Source organism: Thalassophryne amazonica, chromosome 1, assembly GCF_902500255.1.
Source record: "Thalassophryne amazonica chromosome 1, fThaAma1.1, whole genome shotgun sequence".
In the NCBI taxonomy this organism is placed as follows: Eukaryota; Metazoa; Chordata; class Actinopteri; order Batrachoidiformes; family Batrachoididae; genus Thalassophryne; species Thalassophryne amazonica.
The window spans coordinates 92872059-92885170 of NC_047103.1; the positions used below are offsets into that span (position 1 = coordinate 92872059).

A 13112-nucleotide genomic window follows, 5' to 3' on the forward strand; every position below is an offset into this window, starting at 1 on the left:
ACCCAATGGTCACTCTGTCAGAGCTCCAGCATTCTTCTGTGGAGAGAGAAGAACCTTCCAGAAGGACAATGATCTCTGCAACAATCCACTAATCATACCTGTATGGTAGAGTGGTCAAACAGAAGCTACTTCTTAGTAAAAGACACATGGCAGCATGCCTGGAGTTTGCCAAAAGACACCTGAAGGACTCTCAGACCATAAGAAACAAAATTCTCTGTTCTGATGAGATGAAGATTAAACTCTTTGGGGTGAATGCCAGGCATCATGTTTGGAGGAAACCAGGCACCATCGCTACAGTGAAGCGTGGTGGTGTCAACATTGTGCTGTGGGGATGTTTTCAGTGGCAGGAACTGGGAGACTAGTCAGGTTTAAGGGAAAGATGAATGCAGCAATGTACAGCGACATCCTGGATGAAAACCTGCTCCAGAGCACTATTGACCTCAAACTGGGGCGACAGTTCATCATTCAGCAGGACAATGACTCTAAGCACACAGCAAGATATCAAAGAGGTGGCTTCAGGATGACTCTGTGAATGTCCTTGAACAACCCAGTCTCACGGCAAGTCGTGATTCAGCAGCACAAAATATACATTAATCTGCTGGTTAGTGAAATTGTGATGAAAAGCACCTCATTTTCATCACGGCAGCACAAATTCATTCTAATTCATTCCGTGATGGCTGCACAAATGTAAAAGTGAAGTGGGGGGGTCGGAGGTGGTTCTGGTTAGGGTGGGGGGAAGGAATAGGATTAGATTATGGTTAAGGTTAGGTTTGGGGGTAGGAGTAGGGTTAGCAATAGTGAGTTAAAAAAAAAAGTCATGAAAATTTGACTCATTTTGTCACGGGAGCATGAAAAAAAAACAAAAAACGTGAGACTGGGCTGCCTTGAGTGGTCCAGTCAGAGCTCAGACCTGAATCAGATTGAACATCTCTGAAAAGATCTAAAAATGGCTGTGCACTGACGCTCCCCATCCAACCTGATGGAGCTTGAGAGGTGCTGCAAAAAGGAATGTGCAAAATTGTCCCAACATAATTGAGCAAAGGCTGTGAATATTTACGTACATGTGATTTCTTAGTTTTGTATTTTTAATAAATTTGCAACATAAAAAAAATAATTCTTCATGTTGTCATTATGTGGTGCCGTAAGTAGAATTTTGAGTGAAAAAATATTAATTTACTCCATTTTGGAATTGGAAGTGAAATGTTTGAAAATAAAAACAAAGCTAATGATACTGGTTGCAGTTACAGTCAAAAAGTAAGGAACAACTGATGACTAAAACATGATTTCAAAGTCATCATAAAACTGTAATGGTATCATTAAGTATTCATATCAATACTCAGTATTGATTAGTATCAAAATGTATGTACTTGTCCTTGTACTCGGTCTGAAAAAGTGGTATTGGTGCATCCCCAATGCTTACTCTGTTCTGTTTATTTAGGTTTGTTTGGTTTTGCTGTTTGTGATTTCTCTTGCTGGGTTTTTCCTGCTTGGGCTTTGTTTTTCCCTATCTCTCTTGTCTGCCTCTCTTGGTGGTTGGTGGTGGGTGGTACACACTGTTTGGCCACACCCTTATTCTGGTGCTTTCCACACACCTCTTCCTAATCTGTAGCTCATCACTAGGGTGTATATAAGCTTCACTGGTTGCACTGGTTGCACTGGTTTCTTCACCAGATTGTAGTGCCTTGTACCATCAATTCCAGCTCTGTTCCTTGTGTTTTCCTCGCCCTGCCTGCTTCCTAGTGTTTTTTGACTTACTGCCTGTTTTGTCGACCACGCCTTATTGCCTGATGTTCCTGATCTGTTTGCTGATTTTGGACTGATTTCTGTTTACCAAGCCTGATAGAACAAGTCATCGATGGACACAGCAGACTCTAATGCTTTCCAGCTGGTGGTACACCATCATAGCTGGCAGTTAGCCCAGCAAGAAGACCGTCTTGCCACTGTAAGCTATGGTTTAGTGACCTAGCTAAACTACAAGATTCTTTTATGTCTTCCATGAGCTCACAGATGGAGCAGCTACTTGCTAAGTTCAACATTCAGGCCTCTTCTGATTCAGCTCCCGTGACTACCAGCAATCCACTTCCGGGACTGAGTGCAGCCCCACCAGCCTCCACAGCTGAACCAGTTTTTTGCAACCAGCTGTCATGACCAGAGCGCTTCTCCAGTGAGTCCGGAGATGTCAAACCATTTATTACCCAGTGTGAACTGCATTTCGACTTCCGCATCCTGGCCACCAAGAGCGAGTGGAATCCTGCCACCCTCCTGGACATCTTCTTCCAGGGATCAGCTGACCACATCCAGGACCAGCTCATCGCCATCAACCTCCCAGAAGATCTGGACGAGCTTATCTCCTTAGCTATCCGCACCGCTCATTGGATGTCGGACAGACCCCGTCGAGATCCCTGCATCTCTGCTCAGTGTTCTGCCACTCCACCGGCATGAGTGGTTTTCCCGAACACCTCGGCTCCAGTTCTCCGCAAGGCACCTCTGATGAACCCATGCAGCTGGGTCGCACTTGTTTGTCCACGGAGAAACACTGACACAGTAGGGACAAGGGTCTGTGTTTTTACTGTGGGCAGGCAGGACGTGCTCTAAAATTGTCTGGTCAGGGGTGCCCCTGCGGTACTACAGGTGAGTCAAAACTCCATTTCTTCCTGATCTACTCAGAATGTGATCTCAGCTAAATTAATCTCAGAGCAGTCATCTGAATCTGTCCTGGTGTTCATTGATTCTCGTTCTGATGCTAATTTGCTGCTGTCTTCTCTCACCAGGTGTCTGCACCTTAAATTGTCTCATCTCATCTTCAACTGCTTTTCCGGGTTCGGTTTGCGTGGGCAACAGCTCCAGCAGGGGATCCCAGACTTCCCTTTCCCATGCCACATTGACCACCTCTGACTGGGGGATCCCGATGCATTCCCAGGCCAGTGTGGAGATATAATCTCTCCACCTAGTCCTGGGTCTTCCCCGGGGTCTCCTCCCAGATGAACGTGCCTGGAACCCCTCCCTTGGGAGGCACCCAGTAGGCATACTGACCAGATGCCCGAACCACATCAGCTGGCTCCTTTCAATGCGAAAGAGCAGCGACTCTACTCTGAGCTCCCCACAGATGACTGAACTTCTCACCCTATCTCTAAGAGGGACACAAACCACCCTCCTGAGGAAGCCCATTTCGGCTGCTTGTACCCATGATTTAGTTCTTTCGGTCATGACCCAACACTCATGACCATAGGTGAGAGTAGGAACAAAGATTGACCAGTAGATCGAGAGCTTCGCCTTTTGGGTCAGCTCCCTTTTCGTCACCACAGTATGGTAGAGCGAATGCAATACCGCCCCTGCTGCGCCAATTCTCTGGCCAATCTCACGCTCCATTGTCCCCTCACTCGTGAACAAGACCCTGAGGTACTTGAACTCCTTCACTTGGGGCAAGGCCATATTCCCTACCTGGAGTAGGCAATCCATCGGTTTCCTGCTGAGAACCATGGCCTCAGATTTAGAGGTGCTGATCCTCATCCCAGCTGCTTCAAACTCGGCTGCGAACTGATCCAGTGAGTGTTAGAGGTCACCGGCCGATGAAGCCAACAGGACCACATCATCTGCAAAAAGCAGTGGTGGAGAGGTTTGTGTGCCGCTATGAACCTGAGAGCTGTGTTGTCTGGAGCCTTTTATGATCCTGATAGGGTCTCCCATGGCAAATTGGTCTCAGGCGAGAGGCTAGACTAAGAATGGTTCACAAGACACCATGATAAAACGAGGCAGAGGAAACGTGACCTGGCCCGGAGGAAGCCCAAGGCCCTCATCTGGAGACAGGCCTGGATGTAGGGCCCGTCAGCGAGTGCCTGGTGGCTGGGCTTGCCACGGAGCCCAGTCAGGCACAGCCCGATAAAAGCAACGTGGACTTTCCATCTCCACCCTGTGGGCTCACTACCTACGTGGGGAACCACTAGTGTCGGGTGCACTGTCCACAGGCGAATAACACAACTGACAGGCGTGGAAAAACTCATGCATGCGCACAAAGGTTCAAGCTTGGCTGACGTAAAAACATATGAATCAAATCCATATTGTTTGCGTAAAATAAAAAGGTCGGATACTTTTCTCACAGACCTCGTATTTACCTTTTTTTTATGTTAAACTGACCTGTTATGGTCTTCCAAAACAGTTGATTGATGTATTTTATAGCTTAAAAACGGGACCGATGCTAACACGTTAGCATGTCTATGGCATTTTCAGTGTTAAAGTTAGCATTAAGCTGTTCGCATCTCAGCATTCTCAATTTGTGTGCATTTGTTTTCTGTATAATAATTAATGGCACAGCTTTTGTTGTCATAAAAGAGTCCATACATTATTAATAATAATAATAATAATAATAATAATAATAACAGGGTTGGGAGGGTTGCTTTAAAAATGTATTCCGATACAGTTATTGTTACCTGTTGCAAAATGTAATCAGTAACGTAATCCAAGTACCATAATATTAAAGTAATGTAATTTGATTACTTTCAATTACTTCTGGATTACTCCAATATCAAATATGCTAATACAGACAAAAGAAACTAAATATAAATAGTCTTTACCACATAGTACACTTTATTAAGCTATGGAAGGGGGGAAACTTTTGAAAGTTCAAGCTAAAAATTGGCCATTCTAGGGGTACCCAAAGGGGAAAAGCCAGGTACGACAGCCCAAGTCCCTTCATCATGTCCAGAAGGCTGGGGAAGTTTGTTGAGTGGGCAATCTCATTCTGGGTTAGCCAGTACATGGCCCTCAGTGAGGCAGTCAGAGTCCGTGGACATTTTTAAGTCAAGACTTAAAACCTATTTTTATTCTCTTTCTTATGAGTAGTTTTTATTTTGTTATGTTTTATTCTTTTACTTCTGTTTTTAATTAGGTATTTGATTTTTTTATTTATATTTATTTATTTTAATTTTTTATGTTGAACTGTTCTGTGTGAGGTGCCTTGAGACGGCTTTTGTTGTAATTTGACGCTTTATAAGCTGATTAAATTGAAATTGAACAACATTTTATTGAGTCTTAAAGTAAATAAATATGAAATTGGTTACTGGATCCTTAAACTCTGGACATAATAAACTCTACATGGTGGATCCTTGATCTCTGGACATAAACAGAAATAAAATCTGTTAGTTTTTGTCAAAAGCATTTCCTTTCAGACATTAGTATTGGCATGAATGTATTTCCATACCTATGAGCTGAGCTCTTGCAGATGTGCTGCAGGTCAGGTTTATAAAGAATGCCAGACGCCTCATTTTGGGAGGAAAAAACGTTTTAGTCAATTGTAGTTTATTGTCTGTTGTGTGGGCCACTGAAGAGGAGGTACTGCTGGCCCACCACCACCAGATAGCGCCCTGCTTGGAGTGCGGGCTTCAAGCACGAGAAGGCGTCGGAACTACTGGAGTGACAGCTGTCACATATCATCAACACCAGCTGTCACTCATCAACCACATCCTCCATAAAAGCCGGACTGCAACTCCACCTCCCTGCCGAGAAATCAGCTACCACTCAGGTAACTTTCTCTGCGGTAATTTTCTGTGACTAAACATTGTTCTGTGTGCAGCGTGTTCCTGTGGCTACAGTCTGAAGCTCGATTGGCGGAAAGTGTGAGCGCGACGTCTTCGCCTCTCACTCCTTCCAGGGAAGTGACTGACAGGAGCTGCACGGGTGAATCTGTATCTGGAGGTGGAGGTTTTCCCTCCTGGAGGAACCAAGCACTGAATGATTGCTGAGTGTGTATTCACACACCCATCATTATCTGTTTCTGTTTCTGCCAGCAGTACCGGGTCTGACTGCTGAAGACAGTGGCCACCTGGGGCGCAGGACTTGGCGGCTCCGGTGTTCTTCAGATCCGTTGGCGGTGGAAACTGTGTGGGATCCGGCTCTTCTCTGGCCAGACGTCTTCTATCTTCGAGCCTGCCCACATATCCCCTTGTGTATGATTGACCATCCTCATCCTCTGTTATTATCTGTATTTCGTTGTGCGATTCACAACATTAAATTGTTACTTTTTGGCTTATCCATTGTCCGTTCATTAATGTCCCCTGTTGTGGGTCCGTGTCACTACACTTTCACAACATTGTCTGTATTGCAACATTTGTAAGAGGTGTCATTTTATTTAAAGCGGCGATTCGTTTTGAAGTTATTAATTCTGAGCGGACTCCAACTCGGCAGAGAGCTGCGCAGCGTTTAAAGCTGTGACAAAACGGAGGCCGATTCTCGTTTCTCGACTGGAACAAGACCAGAGTCCCAGTTAGTGACTTTAATCCACACAAAAATGACTCATGATATTTTAATGGCTTTCAGAGGGGTGAAGAAGCCGACTTACTGCTTCTGAAGAGCAGCGAATCAAAGAGCCACGAGGCATTGAATCGAAGCATTGCTTCAAACTGGAGTCGCGCTGCAGAAACGGTTGATTACAGACGCTGTATTGAAAATCGTAACGGTCCAAAATGATAGCGTAACGGGCCATAACGCAAGTTTGCGCTAGCTAGAACCCTGGATAATATCATAAAATGCATTAAAATTGTAATCCTGCGAAGTAATCCCCATTTTTACTAAATATACCTGTAATCTGAATGTCTTTTTTTCCTGTAACTGTAGCGGAATACAGTTACCTTTTTTTTTGTATCCTAATTACGTAACACCGTTACATGTATTCCATTACTCCCCAAGCCTGAATAATAATAATAATAATAATAATAATAATAGCAACAACAACAATAATAGTAATAATAACTAATAATGCTACAATACAATTTTAGAGAAAGAGACAAAAAGCACCTGATTAAAAACACAATAGAAAATATAAAACCAACTAACAATGAACATAAATAAATAGAGAAATAAATAACTGTTTCCTGTGAACACCTAGTGATTCTTACACCTCCACTTCATCCCTGTTTTATTTAAGTTTAATGACAATTTGTTTTGGTCAAACCATTTTTTCAATTTGTTAATTTCCTCAGTGATTTCCTCCAGAACTATCTGCCAAGCTAGAAAACCGCTGCTTCCGAGTAAGAGCAGAATACGACTGGAATGAATTTGAATAAGGAAAGTTGGGTTTGTTTCTCACCTAAATGGATGCTGCACTCACTGCAGTTTTTTGTCTGGAATAGCCCCAGATTGCATTTCAGAGCTTCTAGACATCGAACATTTTCGTGTGGATGGTGGTGAGGGTATTTTTTTGTTGTTGTTTTTCACCACCTTCATCCCTGAATATGTCAATCGTGAGTCATTTTTGTGAGGATTAAAGCCACTAACTGTGACTCCTGTCTTGTTGCGAGAAAGAAATGAGAATTCTGTTCACACAGCTCCAAATGCTGCACGGCTCTCTGCCGAATCAAGTTATGACAGAGTCCAGTCAGAAATTAATAAAGTCAATGTGAAACACCGTTTAAATCAATTGACACCTCTTTCCAAATGTAATACAAACAAACTGCAATCAAACAAAACGTTTTTTCCTCCCAAAATGAGATGTCCTGTGCTGACGTGCAGCAGCCGGCTGGGCTCAGGTCAGAGGTATGGAGAGACATTCATGCCAAAATGTCTGAAAGGAAATGCTTTTGACAAAAACTACAGATTTTGTTTATTTTTATTTATGTCCAGAGATCAAGGACTCAGTAAAATGTTGTTGACATAGAAAACCTGTAAAGCCTACTTTTAGTACACAGAAAATTCACAAGAGGCAACAATAAGGGAATCGATAAGGAATCGGATCGATAAGCAGAATCGATAATGGCATCGATATCATCTAGATGCTGGGTTTTCTGTCTCTGGATGCTGGGTTTTCCGTTTTTACTCTTTTTTTCTTGTGTGTTTTCTCTGGCTTTTAAGTGTTTTGCACTGCAGAGTTACACCAGACAGGCACTCTTGGACATTGCTTTGCACAATCAGCCCCACAGTCACTGCTGGCTTCCCCAGGAAGGCCTTGAAACACCGGCCTCGAGTGAGTACGCTGACCGAGGAGAGTGTCGAGGAGAGAGGCAAGAGAGGCGGGATCCACGCTAGGCTAAAGGCTCGCCTGAGCATACCACCACTCCCTAGCCTCTTGCTAGCTAACGTGCGGTCTCTGGAGAACAAACTGGACGAGCTACGAGTTAGGATAACATCACAGAGGGAGACCAGAGAGTGCTGCGCTCTTATTTTCTCCGAAACCTGGCTCTTGGAAAGCGTTCCAGACTCTGCTGTTCACCTGGAGAGCCACGCATTGAACCGGGGGGACCAGACTGCTGCCTCCAGTAAGACGACAGGGAGACGTGTGTGTGTGTTTATGTCAACAACGCATGGTGTCGAGATGTACGGACTGTATACAAGCACTGCATCAGATCTGGAGCTTTTACTGCTGCGATACTGTCCCTTTTATCTACCAAGGGAATTCACATGTGTTTTTGGCTGCTGTTTACAGCCACCCACGCGCTAACTACACCGAGGCTCTCAGAAAGCTGCATGATGTCATCAGCGCGCTGGAGACGGCACATCCTGATGCTGTTTTTATCATGGCTGGTGACTTCAACCAGTGCAATTTACAGTCTGTACTCCCTAAATACTTTCAGCATGTGGACATTCCCACCAGGGGGAAAAACACCTTGGACCATGTTTACAGCAACATACGTGGTCAGATCACATCTCTTTCTTTCTGTACCCGGCCTACAGACAAGAACTCAAGCAGTCGAACCCTGTCACCAGACAGATTAAACTTTGGACACCAGAGGCTGAGAGCACTCTACAGGACTGTTTTGCCACAACTGACTGGGAGGTTTTTAGAGCTGGAGCCACCCGAGAGGACTCCTTCGTCAGCATAGAAGACTATGCTGAGTATGTCACTGGGTATATCAGCACTTGTGTTGAGAACATCGTACCCACCATACAAGTGAGAAAGTTGCCCAACCAGAAGCCCTGGGTAAACAGAGAGGTGCTGCACTTGCTACACGCTCGCACTGCTGCTTTTAGATCTGGCAATGAAGCTGAGTACAAAGCTGCACAGTACAGACTGGAAAAGGCCATAAGAGCAGCCAAGAGACAGCACAGAGAGATGACGGAGGACTTCTACTCTAACGCTGACCCCAGAAGAATGTGGCAATGTCTGGATCACATCAGACTTCAGGACCAGCTCCAGAACCACCACCATCAGCTCGTCGGACAGCCTGCCAGATGACCTCAACGCCTTCTACACCCCCCACCACCACCACCAGTTGTCACATCAGCCCAGGTACACAAAGCCTTGAGGAGCGTCCGGCCCCGGAAGGCTGCCGGGCCAGACAATGTACCAGGACGCGCCCTCAGAATATGTGCTAACGAGCTGGCTGATATTCTCACCTCCATCTTCAACCTTTCCCTCAGGCAATGCATTGTCCCAAGATGCTACAAGACCACCACCATTGTCCCCCTCCCCAAGAAGAACCCCCCATCCTGTCTGAATGACTTCCAGCCAGTAGCATTTACTTCAATCATTATGAAGTGCTTCGAGAGAGTGATACTGTCCCAGATTCATAACAGCATTCCGGACACCACAACCCACTGCAGTACACCTACAGGCACAACCGGTCTACGTCAGACGCCATCGTCGCCGCCCTTCACATCTCCTTCTCTCATCTGGAAAATAAAGACTCCTACATTAGGATGCTCTTTATTGACTACAGCTCCGCCTTCAATATGGTCATCCCCCACAAACTCACCCACAAACTGTTAGCCCCTCCCTCTGTGACTGGCTTCTCAACTTCCTGACTGGCAAGCCACAGTCTGTCAGGACTGGGAGAAGGACATCAGCCACCATCACTACCAACTTGGGGATCCCACAGGGCTGTGTCCTGAGCCCCATCCTCTACACCATGTTCACCCATGACTGTGTCACTTCCCACCCCAACAACACCGTCATCAAGTTTGCCGACGACACCGCTGTGATAGGATGCATCACTGGTGGAGACGAGGCAGCCTACAGGAGGGAGCTGGACAGTCTGGTAACGTGGTGTGGAGACAACAACCTCACCCTCAACACAGACAAGACCAAGGAGGTGATAGTGGACATGAGGAAGGAGAGGAGGCCTCACCAGCCGCTGTTCATCTGAGGTCTTGAGGTGGAGAGGGTGAGGAACTTCAAGTACCTGGAGGTCCACATCAGCGATGACCTCACCTGGACATTCAACACCACACAGGTGGTGAAGAAGGCTCAGCATGGCTGTATTTCCTGAGGAGGCTGAGGAAATTTGGGATGGCACCCAAGATCCTCAGCAACTTCTACAGCTGCATCATTGAGTCAGTCCTGACCATCTGCATCACTGTGTGGTATGGCAGCTCTACTGTGTGGGACCGCAAACGCCTGCAGAGAGTGGTAAGGACTGCGTCTAAGATCACCAGGACCCCACAACCCTCTCTGCAGAGTACACAGGAGAGCTGTCTCCATCATCAAAGACCCCACTAACCCCCAACATGGACTATTCACACTCCTCCCCTCAGGCTGCAGGTTCAGGACTGTGAGATGCAGTACCACCAGGTTCAAGAACTCCTTCTTTCCCACAGCCATTAGACTGTTAAACAGCTGAACAGTGTATATTTCTTTTTATTACATTATTACATTTTTATTACATTGCTTGTTATATTCTATTGTTCTTACCAGCTTGCTTATTTTATGTTATTTCATTTTTTCCCCACTTATATTTAGATATTTGATACTTAGTGTATATATATATATATATATATATATATATATATGAACATTTTCCTCTACTTGCACCCATCTTGTGTGTCTTTTAAGAGCTGATGTAACATGTGAATTTCTCCTCTGTGAGTTTAATAAAGTTTATCCTATCTTAAAGCTTCAGTTATCTTGGTCACTTTGCATAAAAGCCACGTTCTTTCAAAATTATGCTCCAAATGGTATGATTTGTTGGAGCATAATTTTGAAAGAGCATAACTTTTATGCAAAGTGACCAAGACAACTGAAACTCTGGGGAATGATCATACAGAGACTGAAGGTTTTTTTATTTATTTATTTATTTTTTTGTAGGATTTTTTTACAATTATATATATATATATATATATATATATATATATATATATATTTTTAAACGTGCTTTTGTTAATCACTTCCCATTTCTTGTTATGTTTCGGACGCGGTCGGAGCACCGACCCAGTGTTTGAAAGGACCCAGCATAAAATAAGCAGAACACGGTTCAAAGGATAACAGAATTTAATAAACATAACAGTGAGTGAAGTGCTAAACAACTAAAACGTCCGCGGTCTGGTGAGGTGGAAACACGGCGCGCTCTCAACAGCGCAAACGGTCCGGAGCCACAGCAGTTCGGACCCAGGGACCCTGCCGACACCCCCCAGGTGGCCGCGACAAACCAAGTCTGTGAAGAAAGAAAACATGGAGGTGAGTCCAACTCCACACAGAGAGACACAACTCAAAGGTGCACGCAATCAGCAAACACTTCCTGGCTTAAATATATATCAGCTTCTTACCCTGCAGGCACGGAACAACTCAGTTCAAATCTCCACTGCAGCAGAAGCTGATTAGACAATTAGCATAACGTGACAGCTCACTAACACAAGGTGTGAGGGACACCAAATCCACTGTCATTACTTCATAAAAGTCACCAAAAACCGAATTACCTCAGGAAGTGTGCTGAAGAGCGTGAGACCTCACCCAATCCTCCTTCACAGACTGTGGCGTCAAACCTGGAGCGGTCTCTGCGTCCGTGATGGTCAGATTGTTCTCCTGACGTCGATCTCACACGTCTGCTCACAAGGTCGAGTCTCTGGCAATCACACACTGTGCATTCAAGGTTTAAATGCAGCAATCTCTGATCAAGACAAAATACACCACAGCTGTGAGTCCTGATGACCTGCACGTGAAAACAAGCCTCAGGTGTTCAGGGTGAGGTCCTAATGCTCAGCCACTCAGTCCTGAATGCATACCACCTGGTGGGAGAAACAGAAAACAAAAACCAAGCCAGCCAAACACCCCAGCCCACAACATTTCTACCTGCATTATTGTCCAGGCAAGAGAAAAAGGAGCCTGTTCCTGCGGGAGAATCTGTCCATCTTGAGTGATATTGAGGCTGAAGCTGAACTGGGCCCAGTGCGATCGACACGGCTGATCCTCGAGGAAGCAACGGAGGTGGAAGCTGCATTTAATCAGGCATATTTTGGTGTGCTGGGTGAGCTTGTGCACGCAATGCGTGACCGGAGCGTGTAACCTGTGCCCCCACCCCAGACTACAGACACATGGAACTTTTGTACAGTTTGTGTTGCACAATTTTTTTTTTTTTTTTTTTTTGTATTTGCTCTTCTTTTAGTTGCAGTAAACAATTTGACTTATGTGACTGCATCATAATTTGTCATTTCAGGCTGAGTCAACAGTAAAAATCATTTTGTCATTAATGCTTTAGTGCAGGGGCAGCACGGTGGCTTAGAGGTTAGCACTGTTGCCTCACAGTGAGAAGGTCATGGGTTCAATTCCCGTGGCCTTTCTGTGTGGAGTTTGCATGTTCTCCCCGTGTTTGCATGGGTTTCCTCCGGGTGGTGCGGATTCCTCCCACATCTAAAGCATGCGGGTTAGGTGGATTGAATGTTGGGAAAGTGAATGAAATGGACCCGTAAATGAGCGGTCAATAGGTTCACCAATAAATCACAATTTATTATGCAAATAGTGCAATAAAGGTCCAAAAGGGCAAAGTCCAATTAGCACAACTTGAGAACGTGCAGTGTCAAAGGTTATACTTAGAAACAAGAAGTGAGGAGGGGAGAATGCCAGCTCCTTCAAACTTCCACAAATCCAGCTACAAGCTGCAAGTATAAGGTCACAACTGCAAAGAGACTTCAATAGCAATGAATATGCGTACGGCACAAAGAGGCTGAGTTGGTTTACCTGTCGGTTAAGCTGATAACTCGGCAGAGTTATGATGTCTCTACCAGGCTTTTATCGGTGCAATGATGAGTGATGAAGTGCAGCTGATGACAACCTTAAGGTGCGCCTCCTGGTGGTACCAAAAGGCCAGTGCGCCCTCTGGAGGCCAAAAGGTGCCAGCATGGCCGGGCGCCATCTGGTGGTGGGCCAGCAGTATCTTTAAAATTGTCCGTAGGTGTGTGTGTGTGTGTGTGTG

At 45.2% G+C, this 13112-nt stretch overlaps 1 long non-coding RNA gene across 1 annotated transcript; it reads left to right on the forward strand.

Moving 5' to 3' along the window:
* Positions 1–430: 430 nt before the first annotated feature.
* LOC117512602 lies at positions 431–8782 on the forward strand. Its single transcript, XR_004561338.1, has 3 exons — positions 431–534; positions 5856–5859; positions 8773–8782. It is a non-coding gene; the product is annotated as an uncharacterized LOC117512602 (long non-coding RNA).
* Positions 8783–13112: the final 4330 nt, after the last annotated feature.